General features: G+C 32.9%; 1 protein-coding gene and 1 long non-coding RNA gene across 2 annotated transcripts in view; both read right to left on the reverse strand.

Annotated features, from left to right (window-relative positions):
• Positions 1-6,837, reverse strand: part of LOC149053057 (uncharacterized) — a 252,015-nt gene that overhangs the window by 95,287 nt on the left and 149,891 nt on the right. The window lies entirely within an intron of this gene.
• On the reverse strand, positions 610-4,156 carry LOC149053062 (uncharacterized). Its single transcript, XR_016188925.1, has 2 exons — positions 3,165-4,156; positions 610-952 (listed from the first exon to the last, which is right to left on the reverse strand). It is a non-coding gene; the product is annotated as an uncharacterized LOC149053062 (long non-coding RNA).

A 6,837-nucleotide genomic window follows, 5' to 3' on the forward strand; every position in this document is an offset into this window, starting at 1 on the left:
TCTTTAGTATTTTATTAATATTTTTTCTTTGTTGGAAGGTAGATGGGCATTTAATCTGGGGGAGGGAGGCTTATAAATGGGAGTTGGGGGCTTATAAACAGCAGTTTACAATGCTTATATCTTTGCTGTACTCATATACTCACAAAGTGTTAATGTAAAAGCTTATTTAGTTTATTAGACACTCTTTCCAAAAGCTCGGAAGAGAGAGAGCCACAATAGGATATAACAAATCCTTATCAGCATCACACAGTGCAACTGCCACTTTGACATCTCAGGGACAGAGGATGGGGGCACTGATGCAGAAATATCAAAACTTGCGGATTTCAGATGACAATTAACAAGCAACATCATTAGAATGCACAGGTTCAATAACAAGCCACCAAACTAAGTTAAAACTTGACTTCTTATGATCATATGCCCAGTATTTTTTTCAATGACTGATCTATCTGTGCTTCATGGGTTCAACTGCCCAGCATTTAAACTACTATTTCAGTTTTAAAACATAATCTCAGTTTTTAAATGAAAAGTACACAACATTTCCATATCAAGGGTGACTAAAAAAGAAATCATAAACTGGTTCCCATTTTAGAATAAGCTCTACACTCAGTATGCAGAGTAATTCTCATTTATTTCATATTAGCAGTAATTTTCTTTTACTTTGTTGATTCCAAACTGATGTTGGCTTTTCCAAGTACCTAAAAATACAAAACAAATTAAAAAACTAGTAAAATCATAGCATTCAAAATAAGCATTACATTGTTTTTAAGTTTCCACAAGCCCAAAATGCTCCTTACTACATTTTTCATCCCAGACAAAAAGTGAGTGGGTCCCCTGTGGCATCTTCTGTCTCTGAACTTTGCTGCAACAGGTGTGGTTGTTCTCTCTTTGCAAGTTTCTACACTAAGTTTTTCTTTGCTTGCAACAAAAATACATCATCAAACAAGAGGGAAACCTAAGAGAGGTAAAAAAATAAAATACATAATTAATTTTTCATAGATAAGAATCCCTATTTTATTTACAACTTGTCCCATAGGAAAAAAAAAGACCAGGCACACCAGGTTTTCTACTGTTTAAACATAAACTTTCTCTGAACCTTTAACCCCAAATAGTGACAAGCAACTAATTTCTCCTTGCAATATTAGCCCTAAATTATCATTATTATCATGAGAATGAATAGAAGACATGATTACTATAACGAAAAAAAGCTCTTGATTATTGAACAAATTCTCCTTGTCAGAACATTAGGAAATACATAGAGAAAAGAATGGAGAATATGCATATATGTTGATGTTAGAGTTTAAAGAATTAAAACAGACAATACCAAATGCATGTGTATAAATTAAGGATTCTATTATATCATTGTGCTTCTACAATTTCCTTGGCTGATAGTGTGCTCTTCCAGGAATTGGCACATGTGAGCACAGGGTGCAGATGGAAAAAGTGTATAACGGCAGAACAATAACATAAGCATCATCTTCCAAATATGATGAATTTCATTTCTTTTTTTCTATTGCTCAATTTCTTGAATCTAAATTAATCTCACATGTATTTGTAAGGAGAATTCCATGAGTTCAAGTACATTTCTTAATTCAAAGCCATGAGTGATGTTTAGAAAGCTTTGGTAACTTCACAAGCCATGGGAGTGCCTTTTGGAGACCTTTCCTAACAAAATGAGTATAACCATAAATTATGACATGCAAGAGCTGTTTATGCATTTTTATGTATGATATGTTCTAAACAAAATCTTTTACAAATACTGCTTTTTGTACATTCCTGGTGCACATTTCTCAAACATTTTTAACCGGTTAGAAAATGCCTTAAGATAATTATATTGTTTGATGTGATCATTCATTAGAATAATCACATCAAATTAATGAACACATCAAATTTAAATGTTTTTTTTAAACTATGAAAAAGTTTAGCATTGTTTAGTTATCTTAAAAAGCTTTAATTTCAAGCCAGTGTGTAGTATGGAAAACCTGTAACTTAATAACTGACTTAACAAGTTACTTTTCAAAATAATTCACAATAGACCAATCAGGAATGAAACATTTTGTTTCAGTATATAATGATTATCATTAGACTATTTTAAAGGTAATATTTGAATTTAAGTAAAGAAAGCACAACAGTCCTATGTCTAGGTGACTTGCTGTAGTCTCTTATTTATCTTGAGTCCTTCATTTTTGCAAATGACTGTTAATTAAAACTGGGGAGAAAATAATAAAAAAGGACACCAACAATTTGACAATGAAAAGTTAAACCCCATCCCTCTCTCACTGTAGGACAGTACCCACTACATGATAAAAGTATGAACCTGATTAATTCTGATTAAAGCTGACTAATTTGTGAGTAGAGGAGTTAGCTTGAGAGTACATGTTTAAGTATGTAAGTACTCAAAATTCTTTGCAATTGTTTAATATCATGATGTTATACCTCCCAACTCAAAAACCATTTTTTATTTGACCCTAATTTTCCCCTTTGGCTTCAGCTCAAGGAACATTTGAGAGTCTTGGGAAAAGAAAACTTACTGTTTCCCTCAAGGCCAGACATAAGTACTTAATATGTTTAAGTTCATTAACAAAGTTTGAACTGAAACAAACTCTGGACAGGTATGGCAAAGAATGCATTGCATTGAAAAACCAAGGCTTCCTTTTTCTATCACCCCACTCTCTGTTCAGAACTTAACCCTGTTCACTTGGCTTTACTAAACTACACTTAAGAAACAATCAGTAGAGTTATTTGTCTAAGTATTTAATCACTTGATTCACTTTTGTAGTATTCACTCAGTACAACAGATGTGCAAGAGCTACTTTTATCACATGGAAAAGAATGTTTGATTTATTATGGGTTTTATGCTAGTAAATTAGATGTAATAGGTTGTTGCTAGGTGATAATCAGAACAAAAGTCAATCAATTCCTGTAATTAAATTGTGCTTTGTCTCTTGATAGCAAGAATTATTCTAAACATTTGTCACCGAGTACAAGATATACTACTGTCAAGCAACATGAAGTCTCCACCAACCCTGACAGGACACTTTTGTGCCCCCCCCTTGACTATCTTGTTGTGACAATAATTGAGTTTGTGGTTTGAAATCTAACATGGTATCAAAGCTAATTAAACACAGAAAGAAAAGAGAGCCTGGTCAGTCTACCAGGAAACTTACTGCTTGTCTTCTACAGGCTTTGAGAGCTCAAAACTCCTTATCACAGGCATGTTTGGTAATATTATCTTTCTGGGACACTGACAGAATCCATAAAGAAGGGCCTGAAAAAATTTAAATAAAAACCATTAAGGAAATAAAATATCTAAAACAACTTGACAAATTTTTGGTTGACCATTAAAATAATCTCAAGCATACTCTCAGAAATATTAAAAACAAACCATGTCAGATTTTCAGTTGAGTGAGTCAACTCTCAGATCTTGGAAGTAAAAGGATCAAGATTTCAGGTAGTTGGTTAAGAGGAGACAATTTGGGACAGATTTGAACACTATAATGATCTTTTTACTTGTCATACACAGTGCTATTTATAACATTGATTGAGCCTAAAAACAGTCTAATATTTCCAGGCTTTCCATGACCCTGGTCTGTGATTGGCTAAAATACTATAATCAACCAATCAAAGACAAAAATGGCAATTTGGTGTCTTGTATTTTGCAGTACTGTGGCTAAAGTTGGTTTCTTTCTTTTTCTCTTTTTTTTCCCTTCTTTTTCATATTTAAAAATATTAATTACAAAACCACACATTACATTTACAATACATCAGCTACCTTACTTTTACAAAAAATTACTCATGATCAGTAAATTCCATTATAATCCAACAAATACAATTATTTGCTTGTGGGCAATTGGTCTAGGCCCATCACATGACAGAATATCCCCCAGCTAAAACTGGGGGATATGCAAGAATATACCTCAAGTGATATTCCCCAATTTTCAAACCTTACATCTAAAATGGAAAACTCTGTGTTTATAGATTTGATTCAAGATGAAGAGCATTGCTATAGGAGGAAAATGTTTCTTTTGTTCACAAAATCATTTCAGAGAACACTGACACACCATAAACAGTAGTCGGTTCATTAACATTTTTCTTGTGTGTTGAAAAATATTTGAAGGATAATAAACATAAAAAATAATATCCATTATATACTGAGCCAAAAAAATCAGAATTTCAGGCAACCAAAATTAGACATCTCTTCGAGACAGATTTAAAGGGTAATATCTTATCATCAGTATATATCAAGAAGCAGGTATGCAGGTGAAGGGGAAAATTATAGAAAGAAACTGCAAGATGTTGGAGACTTGCTCAGCAAATGTTGATAAGCTGAACAAAACAACAGCATCATTAGTTCAAAAAAGATAAATAAAAGAGAAAAAAAGATGCAAATCTGGTGGTTTGTGGGGATCACAGTCCCAGAGGACTGCTCATAAAGGCCAAAAATACTTTTAACAGTCCAAACAAAAACATTCTCGGTAATATACTTCCACACAAAATAAAATAAAAAACTGAAGAATCAAAGGAAGGTGAACAATTGAAGCAGTTGCTAAAATTAAATTACAAATAATAACTTACAAAATAAATAAAAAAAATAAAGGAGAGAAAAAGACACTAACAAATGCTGTACCAGATCCAGGGAGAAACAGCTGGTTAAAGACAATAGGGAATGATTTAAAGTGAATGAGAAAAATGATAAATAAATCAGAATTAATAAAATTTACAGTAAAGAACTTATGCAAAATAAGTAACTTGAGCAAAAAAAAGTAACAGATAAACAAACAAACTGACCATATAGCTAATTCTTCACCCTTTTACTTCCAAGATCTGATTGTTAGTTCTCCTCTCTTGCTGTTACACTTTTCCTGGTAAATTAGGGACAAGGATTCAGTGTTAGATCAAGATGACAACTTTGACATGATAAGTCTGCGTATTCTCATTACCTGTTTGCTGGAAAATGTATATTTATTATATGGAGAAGTTGCATATTAATCACCTCTGGGAGTTTAAGGGTTAAAAAAACTCTTACAAAATTCTGCAAAGCCTGAAATATGGGAAACTTAGGAAAGAAAAAATTAATCTTATGAATTGTTAAATTTTTTTAATTAAAAAAAAATATATATGAAAGTAACAGACTTGAAAACAAAATAGCTTAATAAAAATGCAATGGAAAGAAAAAACTATATGAATTTAAAATAAATTATGTCAATGTGATTTTTGGCAGCAAGAAAGCATTTCATTCATTTCTTAAAAGTTTCCTTCTTTCTTTTAATTAAGTCACATAAGGGGGCAAAATTTCAGAAGAAGACACATATTAAACAGTTAAGTTACTCTCTGTAATCCTAAAGTGCAGTGGCAAACAAATCTTCTCAGAGATCACACCACCATAGTGCTTTAACAGCTGACATGTGACTACTCTTTAGTGTTACTCTTTTCACACCTTTATCACACTGCGACCATTTAATAAGTTGTAATCAAAAATGAAATATGACTTTGACTAAACTTTTTTTGTTTCATTTCAGTGGTGAGCCAAAGAATCCATTCTGCACTTAATTAATTTAACCACAAGTTGCATTATGCTGAAGGGTAAATTGAAACAAAATAAAGCAAAACAAGAAAAACAATAAATAAAAAAAACCTGAAGATAAATTTGTCCTGAAGAATTCATTTTAAGCAGCAACTACACATAACTGCTATTTTTCTATGGAGAAAAACATAAGTAAATCCTTAGCACTATGTAAGCTTAATTAGCCATTTAACTCCCAGAAGTGATTGACATGAAACTTCTCCTGATAATATCCTCACATTATCCAGCAAACAGGTAACAAGAATCTTGGAGCTTATCAGGGAAAAGTTGTTATGCTGATTTAACAACAAATTCTTACAACTAATTTACAAGAAATGTGTAGCAGCTAGAGGGGAGATTTAACAATCAGATCTTGGGGGTTAAAGGGTTATAAAGAAACAAACCAAACCTCACGTGCCTTAGATGTCATTTTTTCATTCTAGGTTCAAAATAACATTCCTGTTGAGTAATTTGTCACGATTAAGATTAATACGAGCAATTGCTCAGAAAAAGAAATGTAAGCATAAACTGGAACAATCCCTAGCTACAACCCCTAGCAGCAACGTGTACCGGCATTTGAACAACCCAGTCTTGGACAATCTTGAAGCTAACTTTGTCAAAACGTACATATACTTCAGGGCGTGAAATTGTGCCTAATACAGGCGCCAATGCGACTAAATTTTTCACTTTGGTGACCAAATCCTGAAAGTTAGTCGCCAAATTGGCGACTAGAACGTTTCATTATAACCTTACCAAGAGATATAGAGAATTTAAAAAATTCTTTATATCTCTTGGTAAGGTGCCAAAACCAAAATGTAGGAAACTTAAGGACGAAAAAAATTATGAATGGTTTATTTTTTTAAGTTTTGTCAGCTGTCAATTGGTTGCCAAATTTAGTCTCTTCACAGCAGGATTCTGCCTGTACTGAAGCAGAACCGGAAAAAAAATTGAAACAAGGTTTTGGCAGATCATCAGGAAAACCTTTTCTAAAGGCATGGTCCATCGAATAATTGCCACGATTGCAGTAAACTTAGCGTGAAATGCTTGGGTGGCAAAAAAATTTTCAACCTGACTTCGTTTGCCCGGTTGTTAAATTTATGAACGACTCGTCACAATATCGCGACGTTGATATCTGTTGTCATGGCTAGAAATTGAAGACATCATGGCGGCTAAGCATGCGCATAAAAGACAAAATACGGAGTTTAAATATGGCGGCTGCATAAGGCTTTCTGTGGGAAAATTTTGAAAATCAGACACAGTAATTTTCTGGAAGCATG

Source organism: Pocillopora damicornis, chromosome 1 (genome assembly GCF_964200805.1).
Source record: "Pocillopora damicornis chromosome 1, jaPocDami1.2, whole genome shotgun sequence".
Lineage (NCBI taxonomy): Eukaryota > Metazoa > Cnidaria > Anthozoa > Scleractinia > Pocilloporidae > Pocillopora > Pocillopora damicornis.